The sequence below is a fragment of the Zootermopsis nevadensis genome, unplaced genomic scaffold, assembly GCF_977971745.1.
Source record: "Zootermopsis nevadensis isolate Lab colony 2312 unplaced genomic scaffold, Znev_1.0 Znev_ptg000024l, whole genome shotgun sequence".
NCBI lineage: Eukaryota > Metazoa > Arthropoda > Insecta > Blattodea > Termopsidae > Zootermopsis > Zootermopsis nevadensis.
Genome location: NW_028259156.1, coordinates 18002694 through 18028428, shown reverse-complemented (window position 1 = coordinate 18028428; position 25735 = coordinate 18002694). Strand labels below are relative to the sequence as shown.

Genomic DNA, 25735 nt, shown 5'->3' with positions numbered 1-25735 from the left:
CGCTGAACACCATCAAACAACTGATCTTTGCAATAGAGGTGCGTTGTGTTCATTTTTTAAGTAGAACTGAGTCCTTAAGAAGTATTTATATGAACTTCATGCTTCAAAGGGTTAAAAGCAAACCTCGTTAAGACATCGTTTAAAATTCACTTCCTACCTCCAAGAAAACAAGTGCACTGCCGTTCAAAAGTGCATTTTAATATCATGTTTAGGAAATAACTTGCTGTTAATTACAGGAACATGATGAAACTCTTGCGGGGAATATGTTCATACAAGAACGTTAAAGAATGTGGTAAATAGGACGACCACTTCATACAAAGGGCCAAGCTCACAACTAAATGTCGCCCGTGAATTTTTAATGAAATTCTAATGAAATATGTATGAGTTTCTGTGTTTAAATAATGGGTCGGATTAAGTGCGAACGATATGTTGAATATAAAATGAGCTTCTCTCGCATTTGTGATTTCAAAATATATTCAGATGTAAAATAAATAAATCCTGCCTCTTGTGAAATACAATGTTCATCTGTTAAATGTCCCTCGTTCTGAATACGTGATAACCTTAAAACAAATAAGCACTGACCAATGCAAACACATTATGGAACAGCATCACTGAAGCATGAATGTGAGTACGTGAGGGTGGGCTAGAGGCACCAAGTGGCGAGGAACCACAAACCTAATGGAACAGAAACCGAGAAACCGATTTCATAAACCGCGACAGCCACCCACTGTTTCATATAACGAGCTCTTCATTCCTCTTGGTTCTGCACCAAGTTATTTAACGACGTTGTATGCAGTGCAGAGATTATTTAGCAACAGATTTGACGAGAGGTGAGAGTTTTACTAAAGACGGTTATATTTAAAATGAGTTAATTATTAATTTCTTTTGGTTTTGATCACTATACAGATGTAGGATTATGTTAAAACAGACGTATACAGGATGTCCAAAAAAATATGTATACAGAGCAGAAATTTTGGTGACCGCTTGTCAGTCAGGTTCTCACTGCTGCCAACTATGCTACAAAGCAAACGGTGGTCATTTTGAACACTTACATGAAGCCTCGCTATTTCACAAAGTGCCAATGCTGACATACGATGCAATGGCCTTTTTTTATTAAAATGTCTTTATTTATTTGGTTGTGTATATACATCCTTTTTGGAGGCTCTGTATTTAAGAACTCAATCCGTACCGAAAAGAAGATAACACTTCACCATTACAAATATAAATGGTTAATGTTGTTTAAGTAAATAATAGCTATTTACAGTGAGAATCACACAAAAACAACAAGTGGTACATAAAGTTACCACTGGGCTTTAAATGGTTAACGATGTTTCCGTCGTAATACGAGCATATCCAGTGGCCAATTACGTTGGATTAGTGGTTTTATATAGTAGCACTCGGATACTATTTTACTAAAGTTGCTTGTATGGGGAAACAGGAGAGTCTGCCGGGAATCGAGTTCAGGCAATTCAGCCAGTCGCTTTATTAACTGAATTATCACGTCCCATCCGTGATATATGGCACATATAAAAATCTCCGACACCAATATCGCCTTTCTTATTTTCTCCATTTCTCTGTCCTCACAACTCGTATCTTGCGTATCATCTCTGAATGTGAAAAAGGAGAATTCTAACAGAAATTGTCTTTTCGTAGTTTTATCCTTCGCAGTCCTATTGCGGTCAGCATTCACTGACACGTGACCTCTATATATATTTATATGTGGGCGTGTCAACAGCGAATGCCAATACGACATGACATTCATCACACAACGTTACAATGATTGCATTTTTTCCTGAGAACAGAACTGTAGCAGATCGATCCTGAGAGAATCGAGACGTTACATTAGAAACACACACACAGTTCGTTAAAGAAAACGTGGATGAACACACCTTTATTTATTTTCCACTCGCCTTACTGAAGCCTCTGTGGTTGGATTAGTAACATTAAATTAACACTGAAGCTCCGGCGCTGAACGCAGACTTACACTGGACACGACTGTGAGCCAGCTGCATCCCATCATTCTCATTACTCATCTATCTAAAAACCATCTCATATACTCTGGATACTGACTTGTTCTAATTCTGACATTAGCGAAAACTAAATCTCTGCTGAATTCACTGCATAACCTCACATTCTACTTTAGCTAGGCAAGAAACGTCCCACCTTTAACGGAACACCGAGGTTCATTACAGTGTTCACAAGCGCCCGCCACAGTTTACTAATACCCACTTTAATATTATCCTCTCATCTAATCTAGTTCTTCTAAATGGTCATTTGCATCGAGGTTTCCCTACTAACAAAATGTATGTAATTCTTACATTACGCATTTGTGCTAAAAGCCTCGTCGTTCGCTTCACTGAGTGTTAAGATACTGTCGTTAATTTAAATTTAAAGTGGTGAACCACTGGCACTTGTACCATAAGCGGCACAAAAGTGGCCTCCTCCTCCTACACACGAAACAAAGCATTGTGTCCTGATAATTGAAAAGCGAGCTTTTTTTTTTAATTTCACAAATGCGTGCATTAACGAAATTATATGCTGAACGAATACGTGGATTTGGTTAACACGCAAAGAAGGTTTTAAGATTTTTTTTAAATGCTGATGGGAAATATTCACTAACCTTAATGTAGGTCATATTCATAACACCCATAAAGTCACATCTCCACCCATGTTCTTCGCGCGACGCACTCCGTTCTGAGCAGAACGTGTAATATGGTCTACCTTACTTCAAACAGTGAAACTATTGAGAACTAATAATTAATAATTGGGCAGTTTAGGGAATTCATTCATCTGCATGTCAGAAAAACTTAATAGTAGTGCTCTCAGCAATAAAATCAAGGTAAATTCTGCCTGTACTATTCTGTAGGGTTCCATTATTTTCCTTATTTAAAGAATCATAAATTGGTAATGATCAATAAAATTGATGTCACTCTTCTGGGCTTTGGCGTAGGGTACAATATTCCGTAAATGCCGATGTCAGAATGTGCAAACTTTGCAGAATAAACAGCGTATAAGGGATAAAGAATGTATAAATGTTGTTTTCCTAAGAATGTTAAAATGAGAGTGAAAAAATAAACCGCGGGTTAAGAGGGTTAAATGCGTTTCATTCAATTTGCCCAAGTGCAAAGTGGAAACATCTCGACAGTGGCCTTGTCTCCGGTTGGTTTCCTGGCAACAGGACGTCACAACAATTAAATAAAGCAAGACGGACGAGTCGTGCAGAAGTTTCGGCAAAGCAAGTGTCCTGCACGTTTAATTAAGGTCCTGCCTTGTGATGCTACGAGCTACCTTAACAGCGAGACAACGACCTTAAGAATTCCCACATTACCCCATTCGCCAGGATTCATGCAAGACACCTGAGTGGCACAAAGGAGGTCAAGCTTTCATCAGATACCCCGAAACGTCACTTCAATGCATTTACAGTCTAGGCTACTGTTCCTCAATGTTTTCCACAAGCCGACACTTTCAATGGCAGATTTCTGCAGTTCCCCGATATTCTGCTCGCCCGGGATATTGGCCAAATATTTTCTAAGTGATTTCGAGACAGTTACAGTTCCTCCTATAATTATTTATATTATTTGTGCTTCCAATTTCGACATTCTCCGTATTTCAATGAGAAGGTCCTTGCATTTCAAGATATTATTATTATCCCATCTCTTCACCACTTTATGGGGCATGTACTTCCATGTACCCGAGACAGACCTTGTCCCTAAGGTACATAGGGCAGCAGCTATTTCCGGGATCCATATTGTTTTTAACAAGTGCCACATTTATTATATAATTTTATTTTATGAAAGCGTCTTTCGGATGATGTATGAAGTTCCCAAAATGGCGGTCTTCTGCAGTTCCCCGATGTCGTGTTCGCCCGGAATGTTGGCCAAATATTTCCTGAGTGACCTGGAGACAGTTCCTGTCGCTCCTATAACTATTGGGATTATTATTATTATTATTCCATATATCCACCACTTTATAGGGTATGTACTTCCATGTACCCAAGACAGACCTTGTCCCTAAGATACATAGTGCAGCAGCTATTTCCGGGATACATATTATTATTCAAGAAGCTGGAATACTTCAGATACCAGGCAACGGGCTGGACAACAGGGATTCAATTCCAGGCAGATTAGCTGCTTCTAACAAATACGACTGGGTAGCTCCTTTCCACTTTTTCCGACTGAGGACGAAACATTTACTTTAACAAACGCGTTATGTTCAAAATATTAAACGTTGGACAACGTAAAGAAACACAATAACACATTCACAACCAACGCTTCAGCAAGAAACTTTAAAGGTGGACCAAAAGCAAATATAAGTTTAAAATGACGAAGACAGAATGCGAGTTATAAGAATTAAAACACACAACGCTCGCATTATGATTTTAACTTCCGTTCTTCTTATACTCTCAACATCTATTGTAGTTTGTTTCTAACTGATATTTATTCAAACAGCTTCTCTCCAAACTTAGAACAAAATGGCGTCCGGCGCCATAAACTGGCTTCTTATTACCGAACTAGTGGGCATTACAGCGGCTAATATACTTGTATGAGCGTTATGGTCTATGTACGAAGTACGAGCAGAACTATAACCTCAGTGACACCTTAATGGACATCTTAATGCCTCCCGCAATTTACTGCACCTTAAATCATCCACAGTTTCCTAAGTTCCTAAAACTGGTCCCGTCCTACCGCCGTGTTCACTTCGCTTCTCTGGCGTTTACAATATAAACGGATGTCTGCCGTGTGATCTGGTTTAACTCGGGTCTGTTCCGTTTGTTTACCATCCTGACGGAGATCAGGAATTCAGAATTTTTATGTAAATCTATATATAACGTGACTTGCAGTGGTCTGAAGGTCGAGTATAATTATCATAAATCATACACTCCTTTACCATGTTCCACAAGCACATTTACTGGTCTGTGTTACATCTGCAACGACTATACCTTTCGGCGGATTCAATTTGTATCGTATGAGAAATCCTGGCAGACGGAAAGAACTGTGATGTCGAAGATATATCACGAGATTTTTTGAAACACAGATCTACATGCCATATGCATAATTCTCCTTTCAATTCCGCTAACCATAGTTAAAAGAGACCTGCCTGAACTCCGAGCGCATTCTTGATTCAAACATCACCTGCTATTTACAAAAGAAAACTGTAAATTTTATGACAGTATCTGAAAAAGGTCACCACAATATCTTGATACATGTTTTGACGTCAGCGCGCATAACAGCGGCCCACTCATCCTACAATAAATAGATCCTAGAGTTGATATAGAAGCTGTAAATAACGAAACACGTTTCATAAAGCCGTGTCCTGTTCTTTTGGCACGATACTCCATCCTTTCAGTGCCTGTTGCCAGACATACAGGAGGTGTCAATGAATAGCTGTTTAATTGTTTTTAATCTCGATTTAAACTTATAATTTTATAGGTATTTAAACTGATGTGGTCTGAAGTGACTCAGTTATAATTCCCGCCCCTGCTGGTTCAGTTTTTCGAACCAACCACGAGTACCAATTGCACAAAGCAAATTCCAAATGACGGATATGTAAAAAACAGTGCATCAGTTTCAGCGGCTTATTTAAACAGCCGATCTAATAAATGTCGGCCCTCTAAGGTTTAGATCCACAGAATACGAATTATCTATGGACACACACCAAACGCTTCTGAAAGGCATTTACCAACAACAAATAAACACAGCTCGCTGAAAATAATATCGCCATTCTGCATTTAAAAGTTCATAATCGCAGTGGATGTGAGGAAGAAAGTTCCTCAAATAGCATAAACCCCCCCCCCCACCCAAATCCAACCCTCTAGGGGGAATTGGATTTTGTGAATAACAGCGTCCTTATTTAGGATTTGATTGTTTTATGGCGGTGAGTCCGACGATGGCTGCCTTCTGGGCTGTAACCCCTGTATTCTGGTACACGTTTACCAAAGTTTCAGAAATCCTAGTCGTATCCATCATCAGAACGATGAATGATCGCTTAGGTTTGCCTTCCGTTAGAATGACATTAATATTCACATACTCGGGCATAAAAACATGTATGAATATGAGAAAGTAATAATAGTAATTGTGGCAAATTGCTTCGGCGCTCTTTAAAACGTATTCTGATTTTGTAGTAAAACGCAAATGCTTTTACACTTTTCTAAAAGAAACAAAACAAAAGCAAAGTTACGCACTTCTAAACCCGATTGGCACACGTGTTATGAAAGGGGGTTTCTTACGATTTTACTTCCATACATCCATAATCAAATGCGTTTTAAACCAATAATATCCTTCGAGCAGCCCTTTCTCGCAAACTTGTGTGCGCTATTGAAATCTTAAATGAAAATTACAAACAATAAAACATTCGTTCGATTCAAGGCAACATGAAGCCGTAACTCCATTTTACTTCAAATAAAAGTGTCGTTTTTGACGCACAAAAGAGAACATAAAACCAAAAAAAAATCAATTTTCTGCACGTTCCGTTGCGATCTGACAAGGAGACCAGGGGCACGTTGCTAGGAGACAGCAAACAAAACGAGGTGGAGGAAATTTCTTTTGATATTGGGATGGAGGTTACAATATTTTTATGTGTAACAACAAATGAGTGTACTTCATCGCATCCTACACGGTAACTTAGTGCAGGTCAGATGATAATCTGTTCGTGTAAACACCCGGTAGTGTCCAGACGCAGTTCGTGTGTAAAATATTGTAATAATGCTACAGGAAAAATATAACCTGCAAAGGGCAGGAGAATTGCGGGGAGTAACAAATTTAGGTTCTGAGGCCCATTCAAATAATGAGAGTGTAATCAGGCAGGCAAAGCAAATGGGGATGAAATGAGTGAGAGGGAAGATAATATAAGTAGGGATAAGAGAGAGAGACAGAGACAAACGGCGGCTTCATCTCTTGCTCTGTGCTGTCTCAGCTATGGAAAAAAAAAAAAAAAAAAAAAAAATGAAAACTTTCGTAAAATCCAAATAAACTAAAATCCCGGCAAGTCTTTCTTGCAGAACGCTTTGTGAAGCTTCACATCTTCAAATTCCCAAAGCATTACTGTGTGGTATTCTAACAGAAGTTGGTAAAATGAACACACTGGCTCCTGACCCATGTTCACGACCACAGAAACCAAGTACGAAGATGAGACAATACACGATAACAGAATTGTGTTCTCGAGAGACCAGCTTCAAATCCCGGCTAGGTTACCGGCATAGTTATTGTTATAACACATATCTACCAATGATACGTAAACTCAGTGGTCTTAGAAGATGGCTGTCTTCTGGGATGTTGCGCGGTGTAGTCTGGAATAAATTTATAGATGTTTCGGATGTTATTTCAGCTTCAGTCATCAGGGCGATGAGTAAACTTCTACAAAACCATAAGACGCAACAACCCAAAAGACAGCCATCTTCATATTCGCCACCGTGAGAACCTGCAATCTCACTTATCTGGCCTACTTACTCTTCATAGAAAAACGTTCTAACTTTAACGCGTCAACTTTAGAAGATATCAAATCTAAAACTTCTTGACGATGGTGAAGAGTCAATTGAATAAAAATTTACTTGGATATTATCCATCGTCTAGTAATAAAACGTAAAAAACGTAAAACGACGTTTCGGAGATGGGGCTCTATCTCCATCTTCAGGTTCCTACTCAGTTGGGCCCACTAGATAGAGCTAATCCCTATCTCCGAAACGTCGTTTTACGTTTTTTACGTTTTATTACTAGACGATGGATAATATCCAAGTAAATTTTTATTCAATTAACTTTAGAAGAATTCAAATGTCGTCTACAGACAAAGTTGGAGGAACACTGAAATCAGATTTTGCGTGACAGCTCTGTACACTTTCGTCTCGCTGGGCGTGGGTAGTCAGCGTTTTAATTCTACGTAAATTATTCCGACCACATCAGACTTTTAGCACAATTGAAATTTGAATTGTTAAAGAACACAGATAAAAAGGAATGTGTTCGTTGAGGGTGTTCACAGGTCGACTACTGTGGGCGATGGTAAAGGAACAGCTGGCTCATTTATTTGTTATGCAGAGCAAACGTTCGTACTGCAATGTCAAACGCTTGTGGGAGAAGTTGAAGTGTTTACATTTTCTTGGATTTTTATTTCCCTAATGCATGTACGTTTTGTTTCAGGCATAAAGTCCGTTAGAGGATCAACTATTCTTCGTGCTATATTTTCTGTCATAGATTTATTGAATTAGGTATAGTCAGTACAGTAGATCGCTGATTATCCGTGATAATTTAGGGTAGAAGAGACGAGGATATTCGAGAATCGCGGTTAACGCAAATCCTATTCTATTAGACTTATCATCATCCATGTAAGTAAAATAGGAATTTACACTTTCTTGTACATATAAATTTACATAACGTGGAGGCGATTAGTCAGCAGGCAATGTTGCGAATACAAAATACAATTACACATTACAGTCAGTGTGTGAGACCATGGATTATTAGGCCCCGGATAATCGGCGTTCTATTGTATTATGTTCATGGAACACTCCGTATACAAGGCACTGTACTTGAGAATGATGGAGCTGAGGGCGGAGTGCTGTCAAATCACGTGTTATCTCCTTCCGAAGTTCAAACATTGCTACGCCTCTACCTCAAACAGAATTTGCTGCGTGTACAGATTATCCCGAATCTCCCACACATACTCGGCTCAGCCCGAAATGGGATTATGACAACGGAAGGATGCGCACACCTCATAAACACTGTCCAGGGAGCAGATCCCGCCACCTTCCTGAATGAAGCTATTAGTTACTGAGCCCCTATCCGATTAAACCTTTAACCCTTTGAAGCCGAAGCTCGTCGAAATTATATTTAATAATTCAGCCCTTGCCTCAAAGAAAACACATTATCATTACGAAAATCAATCTGTTAATTATGTTTAAAGAAATTAAGTGTTTAAAGACTTTTGTATTCTGGGTTGTTGCTCCGTGTAGTCTGGCATAAGCTGGCCAAAGTTTCAGAGGTGCTTGCTGCCTCCATCACCAAGGTAATCAATCAAGCGCCTATGAAACGTCAGTAAACTTATACCAGACTACTCGGCGCTGCAACCTAGAATACAGCCATCTTCAGACCCACCGCAGTGAGATGTTGAAAACGCAGTCGCTGTTTACACTGAAAATCACAGAAGACCCATAAATACGATATGCAGTTATTCATTCTTAAAGCAGGTGGAACATACAGTTCCCACTTGCCTTCAAGAGATTAAGAAACAGCGGCAGGTATATGTACACTTTCTATGAAATTCGGGTCCCCAGAACTGGTCTGCAAACAGAGACTGAGGGAGGAATCCACTGATCGCGTCGGGGTTCGAACCTCTACCATCCAGTCGGCCACTATGCCGACTCAGCTACTTCTGATCTAGTCGTATGAAGACTTCGTGTTTCGGTCATTAAAATTTTTAAAAAATGTTTGAATTTTTAAATTTTTTTTTAATAATGAAAATTCACGAAGATTTTTAATTTTATATGAATTATGCGAATTTTGGAAATTTCTTAAACATATGAGATCCGTTAACCAATATATATAGGAGGGTCACACCAACTCTGAATTTCTCCCGCGTTGTTTTTATGTGTTTCATATGATTCCCTGAACAATCAGCGATTATTTCCCTAAACAGCGTTAACCAAATACTTTTTTATAATGGACACACGCGCTGTTTTCTTCTGTAGGCAAGACGCAAAACTTTGAATACTATTATGCGTTCTTTGCACATCATGCTTGAAATAAACGCATATAGGTCTGGTAATGCCTGTCTGCTCTCCCGATTCAACTCGAGAACCGATGGACGGGCTTGGACGATATCTGGTATGAACTTCACACCATTGGAGTGTGCTCTAAAACGTTTGCCCACACGAAGGGGCAGAGTCCTCTTGATGGAGCGAAGCCCCGAAAGAGCGATTTTGATTTTGTGAAATCAATACACGTGCTTCGTCAGACATCAGAATATTTCTCTATATTCATAAATTGAAATCTCAACTTCACACGCTTTGGGGAGATTTTAATCGATTGTTAATTTGGCTGCGTTTTGAATTAATATTTTCTCCACTTCATTTCAAAAGCTACGATACCGAGAAGACTTACAAAATTAAAATTTTTCCTTTCCTTCAGGCACTAACATTAGAGGACGCCCTTCGCGTTATTAATTTGTCTGGTACAAGTGAGATGTTGCGATGTGAAAACGGCCTCAAACTCCGCAACGCATACAAATTAATTGCGTTAAAGAACTTTGAAAAAAGAAAGCTAAAAGCGAACGAGACAACACAACAAGTAGACTACTCATAAAAAAAGTGAGCAATATCTGAATGTACTTTTATTAAAACCTGGGCATAGGTTTCGTTACAATCTACAGTTTACTAAATTAATTTCGTTAATGCTAGTCTCTGCACCAACTGAGCTCATGCAAATGTGAAGGAAACCGTAAAAAGAAAAAGCAAGGTAAATATTACGAGCAAAAGAAAACATACCAGGAGCAACACAGGACACACGTGTCTTCCTATCAAAATACGATAATATACATTCTGTTGTCTCCATCATCAGGGTGGAGTACTCATCTGTAACGCCGGTAAACTTCTACCAGACTACGCGGCGAAACAACCCAGAAGACAGCCATCTTAAAACGAAAATTACCTTATTTTCGGGCAGAAAACACAACACTTCACCATAACAAAAATTAATTGATTAATACTGTTCACGAAAATAATCGCTGTCTACACCAGAAATCATACAAAATTCAGACATAAAAACGCAGATTCAGTGACTGTTAAAGCATTTGGTGGGATTTTAAGGGTTACACAGAAAAATTCTGTCAGACAAATGTCCGACCGGAGTAGCCAGAAGAGCTGCAAAGCTACAAAATTGTACTCAGAAGTTTGCACAACGATTTTACTTTTAAATCAGCCCGAGGGAAAGACCGCAAACTCTTTACGGGTCGTGTTCTCTCCTGTTCGAGCAGAAAGTTTCGGCTCCCTAATCTGGATCCAGAGGCTAGCAACTTGTACACTACTAGTCAAGTCAAGCCCTCGGTTTTCCTTCACTCAGACCCCTAAATGCTGCTACGAACAATCTTTGTACCAAGCGCACAGAAAGTTGGCCAACTGACTAGAAATGGTGAAGTGATTATCATTTCCACTTTGTATTCGGTAGCCCGGGCGTCCAGGAAGGCGCATTAGCCTAACAGATCCTCAACGTCTGTTCAAGCAACGCCACTGTGCCATCCCTCCATATCTAATCAAGTCATCTTTCACAATCAATTTTTCAACTCTATATAACCAATGCAGATGGAAAAGAGTCGTTATATAACATAGGGATTAATCCAAGAAAATTTTGGCCACATCTAAGGGAGGGTGGTAAATGGTGGAATCAAGAGAAGAAGCCGACATTTGAATTTAAAATGAAAAGCAGTAGTGCCATCTCTTAGCACTAAAATGGGTCTCTTTCCTTGAGACTATTCAATCGAAACGTTGTATCACTTCCCTGACGCGTACTATTAATATATGTCCTGCCCGTTTCATCTCTCTTGATTATAAATCAGCAATTTAAATTATGGAAATTCACCCTCTATCGGAGGAAACTTTAGAGCACAAGTCCACCTGAAGTTTCGCAGCGTCAGGTAATCTTTCCCGCGGTTGTTGGCACCCCTAGCATCAGCCACCTTCGTCTAGACGGCACAGCCCCTCGCGAGACTTCATTTTCTTCGCATCCGTCATAACCCCCACCCGTCACCGATCAGAATGTAGGGCCGACGTGACGCCCCCGGAGCGCACACAAATTATCCCTTTAAATTCCAGGGATACTACGTGTACCGCCTGCTTTAACAATCATGACACTTCAAGATTTGCGCACAGAGTATTATTCTCACAATAAACAACAAATATTTCCTTACACAGCGTTTAAGAACTGAGCTTAATAATGCAGATGTGTTGTGTTTTCTTTGCGGAAGGAACTGAATTTATACGCGTTGTTTAGATGGGATTTGGCTTCAAAAGATTTAGGAAAGGTAATTTTTTTTTTTTAGATAATGGGGGGTTTTAATCCCCGCGACTACATAAAACAAATATCGCGGTTGGCGAAGCTAGATACAGATGAAATAGCGCGAACACTTGAAATACACGGTTGGTGAAGGATTTCTGTTCTTTTAACCTATTAATCTGTGTCTCATTCCTCTAAAACAAGCAGATGTATAAACAACGAATTCAGTAGAATAGTTGTCACTGAACAATATGAACTAGTTTGTATTCCCAAACAATGAAATTGTGTTTTAAATTACGACCATTATTTAAACCCTAGTGTACAAACAGATTTCGTTCATCGCGGGTTTGCGTAACAATAGAAGCTGTTCTGAAAACAATCTGCATTTCCAGTTTTGTAATGCACATGCGCCCTCGTGGTCCATATCGATTTGGAAGATGGGTAATCACAAAGGGCTTACACAAACCACTAGTAAGGGCACAGAGTGACCCCGGAACACAAATTACCTGCTTATCAGTAGCATGGGTTTGTGAAGCCATTAAGAGAACATAACTTTAATATATCCTGCCAGAATTCTAGTGACGGATCAATATGGTAGCGGTTTTCAGAGGGGTCCTGTGATAACACCTCACGAAAAAGCAAAAAAAATCAACAAATTAATGGTTGACCACAATTTAGAGTAGCAATTTTACACATTCTTTAGTATAGGCTACTTAAATTATCTCCCAACGCAATGGCGTGAAAAGTTTTCTTCAACAACAGAAAGGAAAATAAATGAAATACAGTTTAATTTCGATGCAAGGTGTTGTTGTTGTGAAGCTAATCAGATTATCTAGGATACAAAATGACCCACCTTGTATTCCGTTAAACATTAATATCAGCCCTGAAGATGGAAGCACTATGTTCCTCCGAAACGGTATTAACCTACAAGGCCACACGACGTTGCAACCCAGAAGATCCTCGAATTTAAAGATTTATGCGTTACAAGGATCTCAAGACATATTTTGTCATTGGCAACTTTTCTGAGAAGTTTCGTGTGAGTTTCATGTAAAGGAGAGTTTATATTTGAACACTGATAACCAAAATAAAACTCTTTAAATGAATGTTAATGTAGACCAACGGTACCAAATTTAATCTAAATTCCATAATTATCAGAGATGAAAATTTTGACGCACGGTAGGTATACTGACAGAAACCTAGTTTCCCATTACGGGCTCATTTATGTAATTTGTCCAAAGAACATGTAAATACTCGTAACACTACGAATTACATTTATAAAAAATTAATGCATTGGATACATCTGGGCGTTGAATACAAGACTCCATATGCTAGTCTCAAGTGCCCTATTGCATTAACCCTAATTTAAATACTGAACACGAATTTTGATGGTCCTCGTTCCACTGCACATTCGACCTCTTGGGAAAGCAAATTAAATCCCCCAAAACAGCTTATTTACCGTAATATTCTGCCAACAAGCAGGTTTGCATACAACATTTTCTATAATCCATGTGCACATAACAAATGATTTGCCTTTTATGCGTTCTTTGTACGAGGTGCATAGCGAGAACGCCGGCCATGTTTATCCGTCCGTCTGTCCAGTCGATAAAACTCAAAAACCATCGGACGGATTTCAATGAAATTTGAAGTGGAGGTTGTTCTTCTCTGCATGACCTCAAAATCGTAATTTTTTATATTCTACGTGCGGTGATAACAGAATGACGGATGAGCAAAATAATGAGGTGGACATTCCGGTGCTGCGATCTGGTGGCCAAAGCGGGAAAAAGGCAGATTTAATACCTCTAAATGAACGCTGCAAAGAACGCATGAGGTTGCTATGCGTATTCAGGTAACGAACACACTTTCCGGGCTTGTATTTTAGAATAACTGCGATTATTTTTATTTAGTGTTCTGTCTGACGACAGGTCCATATGAACAGGATCCTTCCATCCTTTTCTCGGACTGGGACCTGTTCATATACGTTCTTGGCAGATGATCCAGAAGTGGTTTGCCATTGCCTTCTTCTGTGTGTGAATGGAGTAATTGTTGGGATGCCACGGAGAAACCGAGGAAGCCCCCGGAGGAAAACTCCGTGTTGCCTAGACCACGGCCTTGCCCAACACAAGTTATAAATTCGGGCACCGCCGGGAATCGAACCCGAGACCCCAGGATTACAAGGCCAGCGTTCTAACCGCTAGACCAACTGCGATAATAAAAATAAATTGTAAAGTCATCCAAATAAATTCAGACTCCCCAGAGGATCAAATCAGCAGCAGAGATTTCAGATTCTAATTCTTTTTGCAGGAAATTTAAAGAAACCATACACTGGTGACCCAGCAGAGTTTCTGCATTCTCCAAACATTCGTCCTGGTATTTCGATAATTAAAACAGCTACTAGTGTTATTAGCTGTTGTAATGAGGAACAACGTAAGAAATTACTTTTGGCGAAGGAAGAAAATACATGGCCTGGATTAGTAATTGCATTCTAGAGGTGTCCAGGAATTTCATAAAATGCCTTACGAATCAAAATCTTTATATTTATCCTTTGTCTATGATCGATTTGCACTCTAAACAATTTAATTAATTAATCTTGTCCGTCTAATCACAATTTAAAATTTAAAATTAAGATAGTTAAAATACCATGTGATGCTCCTTATCGAAACATTCGATTCACATTTGGAACATCACTTTCCAAATGTAAATTGAATGTTTCGATAAGGAGCATCACATGGTATTTTAATTATCTTAATTTTAAATTTTAAATTGTGATCAGACGGACAAGATTAATTAATTAAATATATATTTTCACAATATGACGCAACTCTATCATCTTATGAATAACTCTAAACAATGTCATCGTATTATACGGAATGTATTATTATATACTTCCTCATGACACACGTATAAAATGTCACAACTTGTTGCAGCACTGAACTAACACGTCAAATATAGTAAAGTCCAAACGCAGACTTTTAACACAGAAGAGTATTTTTTCAGCACTGAAAGAACGTAAACTCTCCAAGTTGAATATTTGTCTTACTTCTAGCCTTTTACTTTTCCTCCTGTAATTTAAGCATAAAATTACATAAATATTCAGGGGCGAGATAAAACGTGACTTTAGCAACATATGACCTACTAAAACAATCAGAAGGAAAAAATAAATATATTGTATTAAAAACCGCTATGAAGAACACTTGCCAGCAAGCAAATAAGCACGTTTAAACCAATAAATTTGAGGGCAAACGCAGCGTAATTAAATTTCCTTCCCACCCAATAAACAGAGACTCGTGTAAGCTGTTGTGTGTTTAACAACGCTAAAAAAAGAGTCTGTTTTGGCTGGTAACTCAAAGCGACACTTAGTCAGCTGTGGGGTACAACGACAAAAGTTTCGTGACGTTATAAGTCAGATGGGATATTCTCAGTCATATTCATAGTGGGTTAAGTTATGGGAATACTTGTTACAATTCAACTCAGAAATTGATACATATATTTATTCTTCAAGTCTATACACAAAACATTTTAATATTGATGTTTAAAATTAAAATTGATATAAATAATTCGCGCTATTCATCGTTTTTCTCGATGTTACAATTTGCGCTATATATTACAACATGTTTCGATGTCTCAGCATCATCTTCAGGTTTATTTTTTAAAACTATTCAATATTTTTTAATGCACGCTTTTCGGTAATTGTAGATTGTAGGTTGTAGTTGTGGATGTTCCTTTTATCTTCTGATTCTTTGCATATTATGTGGCGTGTTTATATTATTTTGTTCATTATTTCTGTAAAATTATCAACAATATAATTAATATTATTAATATTATTCATACGTAAATACAATCTACAATTACCGAAAAGCGTGCATTAAAAAATATTGAATAGTTTTAAAAAATAAACCTGAAGATGATGCTGATGCTGAGACATCGAAACATGTTGTAATATATAGCGCAAATTGTAACATCGAGAAAAACGATGAATAGCGCGAATTATTTATATCAATTTTAATTTTAAACATCAATATTAAAATGTTTTGTGTACAGACTTGAAGAATAAATATATGTATCACTTGAAAACACAAACATGACGCATCTAAACTATAAACTATCAACTCAGAAACTTTCACCTTCCCGGTTCCTACCAAAATACCGATTTTTTTAAAAAAAAAATCACAATCTCTTCTTTTATTTACTGTTTAGGTAATGCAATAGGCCGTATTTAAGAATAAAATTCTAAAGAAGATATTTGGAGCGCAAAACCGGAAAATTGCTGTACCGGTCAAACCGAAACTAAGAGTGTAGTGTGGCCGTGACGCCATTTGTTGCCACCGATGCCCGGCGTCGGGTGGTCCCGGGTGCGAAGGGAAAGCAGAAATCTACTACTCTTACAGCGGCCCATGAATCATAAAAGTTCTATAAGCGCTGCTAAAAACATCCTGTACAAAAGTTTTAGAAGCCACATGCACAATTTGAAGCACGTTTTTTTTCTCTCGCAAAACGTAATTGAAACGCGTCGTAAAAGCTTTTCCGCAGTTCCGGTGATTTGATGGCTATAAATTTAATAGAGAAAAGAGTGTTAGTTTCTGTTGGGAATAGTATACTGCCCACAACATTTCATGATTTTTATATGCGCGTCGGAAAACGAATTACAAAACACAACCATCAGCTTCATTCGGGCCGTCTTACATGTAGGATCAAACAAACCTCCTGACCGATTTCTATAAAACGCGGTATAGCAGACCTACTCTAAAGAAGGCTAAAAGATTTGGGACGTTACGTTAGTCTGGTTCGTTACCAACACCATTTTACGTAAGAACTACTTGATCTTTATAATCTGAGCCCAACAACAGATTCTAGTCCGAAAATTGCATATTATAAGTGTAATTCTCTCTTATTCTTGTTATACCCATATTAATTAAGAGAAAAAATATGCCTTCGGGCGTATTTCGCCAAATATCCGCTTGAGAGGAAACGTGTTATATGCATAACATCTACGCAAAAATGTTACTTGAAGATGCTTCTAGGTTGTTGTGATCGCGTAAAATATTTGTGGATATTTAAATTTGATATTTGAATACATACAAATTTCTTCCACAAATATTCTTCGCTTTCTGTCAAGCTCTGCTAGTTACTATATTATATGTTAAGGACTAACTGAAATAAACAGTATATTTTTCGGGAGGTTTTTGTGGGGAGGGGGATATAGAGACCATTACTGCGGTAAATTTGGGAAAATACGATATACTGCAAATTTTGTATGAACGATTTTTCGTCTCGGTTTTCCAACCGTACACAGCAGATTTGCACTCACGGGTTTGTACACATTTTGAACTCATGCGTGATACTTCTCACGAATCGAAACATACGCGCATAATTTTCATGACTGTTTCGGCTTGCTTACCATACGATGCTACCCACACATACAAGCATGTGTATATATAGCACATTTCCATGTCCCTGCAGAGATCATAACGAATCCCATAAGTGAACAAAGAGCTGAAATCTAGTTTACATTTGTATAATGTTGAACCGCATATGGTGCTTAGTTTGTATGTACTTTAATTAGTGATAGAATGGTGACCCTTATCCACAGCAATACACTCTGTTTCCTCCATATTCGAGGTTAAAGAGTGTACTTCCAAAACTCACAGTCCATTTTCCGCGTTTTCCACCTAATTGCATTTGCTGTTAATTAACTAAATTTTGCTTGTAATAAAGTGAATGATTTTTTCCAAATCTCTATAAAGTGAACTGAGCGAGAATTTTAATTATAATCTTCAAATACATTTCAGATCGACAGATTGCAATCCTCTTTAATAAAACTGTTGCAGTAGCAAACAGATGCAACGTGGGATGAGATGGGAAGACTATCATGAATATATAGTAGGTTACAATCTGGAATCAAGCGGCCGTGGCCTATCTTAAACTATTTTACATGCTGTGCTCTTCATAGCACAATTATTTAAAAAACAAAAAAGTAAATTCAGATTACAGGGCGATCTTACACACTAAGGAAAATACTAGTTTTCAGAAAACATAACTTCATAGAAGCGACAATTTTATTTCAAATCATCTAATGTCGAATGTGGTCGGGCAACGACCATAATCGATGAGTTCGTTTGGATTTGGAATGAAGAATGGAGAGGCTGATGAACTCAGGATAGGAGGTAACCCGGGAAAGATTCGAACCGAATGCCACCTGAATATAAGTCTAGGGCGTTACCACGACAACAATCTTCTCTGTTCTTAAACACAGTGACCTTTCTTGAAAAGAGCCAACTATAAATATGCGGAGTAAAACTTTGGTTTAATCGAGAGAGGCTTTGTATATTTTTTCTGCAGTTTCCTGAACAAACTGTGTGCTTTACAGTGATGCCATCTTAACAACACTTACGCAGTTAAACAAGTGATCAGGCCTATAATTCATTTGAGCGTAACATCATGTTTATTTTGAAGTTTCTCGTAGGAAACGGGTATATCATTTAGAGCTGTACATTGTTTGAATAATGCCGAGACTGTAAGGAGCATTTCAATTTTAGAGCAAGTAGAACTACTCTTGCAACTCAGGGTCCATTTACCAGGGCCACAGCATGAACGCAAAGTTCCAGTCATCTTCACGGCAGTTTCCAGGCGCCTTCACGCCCCGAGAACGAGCGACGAGGAACGGATGGGCGATTACATCATGCAATTACTTCTCAAACACCGCTGTTATTAGAGAATCGTACAGCGCTGAAGCAGTCTGGAATAACCAATGCTAGTAACTCACGATTCGTCACTTCTCAAATTTTTGAGCACGATAATTTAGTGCTGACGCCTTGCGGGTTCCCGTGGACTTAAATTTTATATTGCAGTTTTTGTCCAGATTATAAAATTGGCTCAGAAATTTTCAAGAGCAGTCAATTACAAATTTAAAAAAAAACTCTTAAATTCGCATAATCAGACTTAGAGAGGGGCAAACAAAGATCATAACAGGCGTTTTCACTGCTATTGAACACGACTGATACTATTACAAAATAGCACTCAAGAATTTTCCTCTTCGAGCAATGGAGAAACTATCGATTTGATTTCGGAGCCACGCCTAGCGCTGTTTAGGTCATGTGTAATGCGTGAATCGGTGGTTTGTTGACGGAACTGGGACTTTACGACGGCAGTCGACCCTGACGCCAACATGGCAACAGAAACAAATGACGGACTGGATGCGTAGTTGTCTCTCTGGCTTGTAAACTTTTATGTTAAAACGGCTTGCAACTAAGCACTCATTTCGTATCTGAAAATCCAACACTACTGTAATTCCTAGCACTCATATTGCTGTGTTAGATAAGGTGTAATTACTATCCAGATGGAGGCTTTGTATGGCACGTAGTTCCATGAGGGAGATGTGCCTTGCATGACAAGTAATTCTTACAGCACAGGTTACACATAGCCGATACACTTCCAATCCATACAGACAAATAGCTGCCTCTATCATTAGGGCGATGAGGTAGCAACACCTTCTGAAACGTCAGTTAACTTCTACCACACTACACGACCCTACAACCCAGAAGACAGCCATCTTCGTACTCACCGCCGTGAGAACCCCTAATCCTACTAAAACGCGAGCAATCTTTCAAAGTAATTAATTGAAACATTGCCCATTATCTGAGCAAACTAGCGAAGCTTTATAGTTACGTCGCTAGTAGTTAACTTCACCGCTTTTATGTAAACTGAATAATAGACACCGTGTTCGCAAAAGCCCGCCATCAGAACTATAATTAGAAAGTTAAATTCTAATATCTCACATAGAATTTATCTAAGACTTATACGGGCGATGAAGATCTAGTGGCCTAAGCCACTACTTCATTAAACGTCATCAGTTCGAAATTCACGTACTACGTTTAACAAAATTTTGTTCTACGAAGTTCTCAGCCGTACAACTGAAATAATGAAGCAGATAAGGCTCACCTACTGTTCGCAGTGGCTAGGGAAATAAGCAGATTCCCTGGTGTGCACGTACAATATTTGAAACATACCTGAAAAGAGAGCAGAAGTATGTAAGCATTTCTGTGAATGTGACGTGTAGCATTTGTGCATGATACATGTAACTTCATTTAATACACCTCAAAGAAACAAATCATTTCCAAGATGGAAACATAATATTAAAATGGTTATAACAAGTAGAGTGTGGAATGTTAAGAAAAATATTTTGACCTAAAGAAGGACAAAGTGACAGGAGAATGGAGACAATTTCACAATGAGGAGGTCCATAATTTGTACTCTTCACAAAATACTATTAGGCCAAAAAATATTTAAATCAAGGCGGATTAGTTTGATGGGGCATGTAGTAGCAAATGTCATATAAGGGGAAGAGATTAATTGGTAGACCTAGACGTAGATGGAAGGAAAATATAAAAATAGATCTTAAGAAAACAGACTCCGTCTGGAATTGATTATTGTGGCTTGAGAGAGGGAATGATGGTTGGCTCCTGTAAGCACAGTAATAAATCATCCGATTTTGTAAAAGGCGAGAAACTCTTTGACTAGCTGACGGGCTATCAGTTTCTCATAGAGAAGTCTGCTCCATGCAATTATATTTTAGTTGGGCCCTACAGGAGTACGGTACACCGCGGATTATTTTGATTGCTAAAGTTTCCTTAAGGACCTGTTCAAATATCGCAGGTCACGATCCTTTATGCAGGCGAACTTTAAAATTGTACAAGATAGTAATTCAACCAGAAGAGGAAGTGTTAGAGTTTTAGTCTGTAGGTAATATTAATGCAATTTATACATCATTAATCATTTAATCAAGACCAAAATTGATACTAGCGTCTAACCACAAGATGGCGTGGTTACATCTCAGCAGAGCGTATGATAAGGTTACAATCAATCAATCAATCACCCTCAATGAGCCTACCCACTACGATGTTGAATTCTAACACAGTGTCAGAGTACTGACGGTCGTTAAATTACCAGAATCATCTGCGTGGCTGGGTCGATGGGCGTTTGAAACCCAAGATAAATTTGGGCCCGCTTGAGTGCCCGATCGGGCCTCAACATAACTTCGTCTGAGCGAAATGCACGGCGATTTGCAAATAAGAAGAAAATAGTAAACGTACAAGAAGCAGACGGAAGAGAAAGTGAAAAATAAGAAAACAAGGAAAAACACAAGAGGAGAAAAAGACGAGGGGACTGACGATAAAATGAAGAAATGAAAACAGTGGGGAGAAAAGAAATAGACAAGAAAGCGAAGCACAAGGAAAATACGGAAACGAAGACAAACCATGAGCAAATCAGATGAAGGAAAGTGAGATGAAGAAACGGAAGGAAACGGGGAAAAGGAAGATGCCACACGCCGTTCTTCAAGAAGAAGCCAATTCTAGTTTGAATCTAAGAAGGACAAACGAAAGTTAATGATATTAAGACAGCGGATTGTTCTACTTGTTTTTCTAATACCAACCGATCTTCCATAATGAGGAGTTAATAAGGCGGTGAAATATGTACAACAGAACCAGAAGCAGAGATGCTGGGATGAAATTCACAAGAAGTAACGCAAAACATACATAGAAAGGGTGTAGAATAAATTTTATATTTGCATTTTTGGATACACCAAATATAAACAGTTCGGTTTACACACTTCAATGCAGTCGTTCTCAGCGGTCATATGACCCAAAGGGCTTAAAGTTCTTTTGGGCTACCGAGATCACGGATTCGAATCCCACTGGCGGCATAAATGCTTGTCTCCATTGGTCTCCGTTGTGCTGTTACGTGTAGGTACATCCTTCGCGATGCACTGACCTCCCGCCCAAATCCCTAAGGATTCAAGAATTCACTGTTTTTCCAACTGCTGTAGACGCAAGAGTAGTCGGAAGCTTGTTACCATGGAGATGGAATTGACATCCGCCGGACATACTGAAGAAGAGACGTGGCCGACAAAATTTCAATTATTTGCCTAATCTTTTGTGACTCTGTTCTTCGAGAACTATGATTCGTCGAACACTACGTGATACTGGGGCAGTTAAAACACCTCACGGATTGTACAGTTTGACACATCCAAACCATAGATTGTGAATTAAGAACAGAGGAAAGATGCAATCACGAGTAAAATCATGCAAACCTGAACTTTACAAATTTACATAATCCAAGACTTCGTGCAAGACTATTACATATAACTAGTATCATGACAACTCAAAAAATACATATGCAATCAGAACTTATATAACTTTGAACTTCGTTAAATATGCATCGCATTCATTTTATACGTCAATTTCTCGTAGGTCGAGTGCTTTTTTTAGAATACCGATAAATTTCTGCTTTAATTTGGAGGAAAATAAAATAAAATAAAATTCGCTCATTAACAGTATGAAACCCAATACAAAAACATGTTGAGTAGTTTATGTAAAAGGTAGAGGCGGACAGGATATTCGTTATACGTGTTCACTTCGTGCACTCTAAGAAAAGAACGCGTACTAATACACACACGTGCACTAACCGCGTGGAAAAGGGTTGCAGTTGCTCAATAGTCAAAGACATTTCCAGTCGTTCATAACATTCAAAGGTGCATTACCGTGATCACAAGAGACCGCCACTAAACAATATTCTGAGCAAAATGAATCAAGCCCACGACCTGAAACATGACTCAAGATCCATTTTAATTTCATCTTCCCATTTTCGCCTTAATCAGAGCTCATCGGTCATAGCGTCAAATACGTCTTTCAAAAACCCAAGGTACAGTGGATGTCTGCATTCAGAACAATTTGCATGGAGAAAAATGGAAACTTGTGTGTCTGAAAAACAAGGTCTGTTCCTTTTACGTGGTATAAACCCTGGGGACAAGGTAACAAGATGAAAACTCCTACTCAGCAGCATACGAATATTGCATACTGATGTGTGTTTAATATAAGAAATTCATCTGTTGAAACGTCACAGCAGTTGTTCACAGCAAGGAGTCCCGAGTAGCGTGTCCACAAACATAAACACCCGCTGTTTCGCATTAACAGACTTCGTTTCTGTCTACAAGATGGATTTCTATGCATTCAGCATTATTGTGGCCAGTCGTGTGAGTAACAGCACTGGCTGTAAGTCTCTGTTCATTCAGTCATTATTTTGAAGCACAGCGTAGAAATTTGTTTTGATATCAGTATTAGCTATTTCACGAGAAATATTACATTACTCCAAATTATCGGTTAATCTGCAGACCCACGATGTTTAAACTTCAGGTTAAAGTGAACTATTATTTTCTTTGCATCACACCACGGAGATATTGCGGGTTCGGTTCCAGACCACCGCAATAAAGCGAGTCACACGATTTTTTTTGGTTTTCCAGTGCATATAAAAGTTATGTTTTCACTATACTGTAGTCTATTAAGTGTGTAATAGCATTATGTTTAAGAAAACAATGCGAGAACATTGCGAGAAATACCTAAATGTGACACAGAGACACGAAGTGAGCACACGCTGTTGGAAAAATGGCGCCTCGACGCAGGGATGCCACAAAACTTCAATTTGTAAAAAAAAACGCAATACCTGCGAAGCGCAATAAAACGAGGTATGTCTGTAACTGTTTTTCTCCGGCAAGCTTCCACATCCTGTTGTGAAACTGAACAAAGATGAAGAGATTACCTTTGAAAGACGTCAACACTTTAAAACACACCGCAGGAACAACGACATAAGGGTTACGTGTCTGCGAAGGTTGTAAGACAGCAGCTCACGTCTACAAAGTGAATGTGACAGTCAGACTTCCTTGTACGACGGACATGACATGGTTTCCAGAAACAGAGGGCAGAATCACACAGCATTTGGTCACTGCCGGAAGAAATATGACATTGCCTATAGAAAAGGTCGTGCTTGAATATGGCATCGAAAAGCTAGACTTTAAACATTTACACATTCTTGTTGCAAACTTAGTTGCTAATGAAAATAATATGTTTGTTACAAACACAACTCTTCATCAGAATGAAGACTATTTCTAAGACACAACACATGATAAGAATAACAGTCACGTGGTACTCGTAAATAGAGAATTTAATGGCGCAATACAAACTCTTTCTCTGTTTCTTCATATTGTAATATTCATTTTCGGGCTGGTTTTGAACCTTACTCTAATAATTATATCAGCACTAGAGAAAGAGGTACCCACACCACAAAATATTACGATTTTTAACATAAAATCTACAAATATAATGAGTATTATAGGAGTCTTTACGTCATTTATATCACCAAGTAAAAAAACTGAGATGGTATTCTGAATATTTCGATTCCCGATTCATGCAGCGGAACTTTCCGTTATGTGTCTCAACGCAGAGCGATATTCAGCACTTTCTAGAACTCTCCAGAACTCATCAAGAGGTAGAATATCCACACACACTCGGAATATTCTTTATATTATCGGAGCGTGGAGAGCTGCTCTGGGTGTTATGACAACCTTGTTTATTTCATTGTTGAACGGTGACCTTAAAAGCAAAATGTGTATTACATTTATCGATTTCTTGATCCTGATTCTGGGAGTTCCTATTTGCATGACTGGATTCAATGTACTAACTTCCCGTCTGTTGAAACAAGAGTGTTCAAGACATCCTTGGGGAAGGAAGTCAAGCAGCTTTGCTTCTTACAAAGTACAGAAGTTCAAGGGTTATAATGTCAATGGCTGTACCATACATCGTCAGTTATATCCCAGGATTTATTTTAGTAATTATTTTCGTTTGAAATGCACTTAAGAACGTCGACAATTTTGTTCATTTACGTCGTATCATAATTTCTTTATGCCTGCAAAATCATTGTTAATCCAATTGCACTTTACATCAGAAGTGAATGGTTCAGATTTTTTTAAAATAAATATTTGTTCAGGTGTTTATACAAAAAAGATAAAGAACAAATTAGAGATCAAATCGTAGGACCTTTGCACGTCAACACGAAACTGCAGATATGTTAATTGGTCTGATTCAATTTATTAACTCATCACAGTTTATGTTAAAGGATTATTGTTTACGAAACGATATTAATGGTACAGACTACTGATAGTTATTGTTAGCAACTTGAATATTTGACCAAATTACGTGTACAACATATATCGTCTCAAGTTGATATATTATTTCTGCATTAATATTGAAGACAGAGAATGTGGACTAACAAAAATGTATCTAGAATAAAATATATCAATATGACAATAAAATGATATCTGAAATATTATGAAGAAATAAAGAGACTTTATGCTTCAAACTTGCAAGTGTTACAAGCAACTCAGCTGTTCCAGCACTTCACACACCAGTTCGAGGGTGTTGTCTGAAAGTAATGGTCTTCACGGCATTCATGTCTACACTTCAGTAAATAATGACCGACTCGTAACCCCTTCCGATCACACTCCAATCTGTGCAACGTCCTTTGTCGTTGTCAAAACAAATTACAGGACGTTCTGGGTTGTGACGTTGTGCGTGTGAACTTGTAGGTAGATACCAACGTTTCTGAAAAAAGCATACTGTCACCATCTTCAGCCCTGAAGTTGGAGACAGTATGTTCCTCGGAAATGCTGATATCTACCTGAAAATTCACACGGCGTTACTACTCCGACAACCTCAAATTTCATATATAATTTAGTAAATTAACATGAAATGCTCTTAGCTGGAAGTTTGAATAATGGGGGTGTCCTAATTTTGGAACTGCTATAATCATCGTAAATAACATTGTGTAAATTGTGAGTCGAGTGGTCAGAATGCACCTAGTTGCAACGCTCAAATGTTTCACTCTTAATAAAATATTTTCATTCCTAATAATTCTTAATAATAATAATAATGTTCAGC

The 25735-nt window shown here is 38.3% G+C and overlaps 1 protein-coding gene across 3 annotated transcripts in view; it reads right to left on the bottom strand.

Moving 5' to 3' along the window:
* LOC110829563 (Transient receptor potential cation channel gamma) overlaps positions 1 to 25735 on the bottom strand; it is a 188752-nt gene that overhangs the window by 125241 nt on the left and 37776 nt on the right. The gene's annotated exons all lie outside the window — the stretch shown is intronic.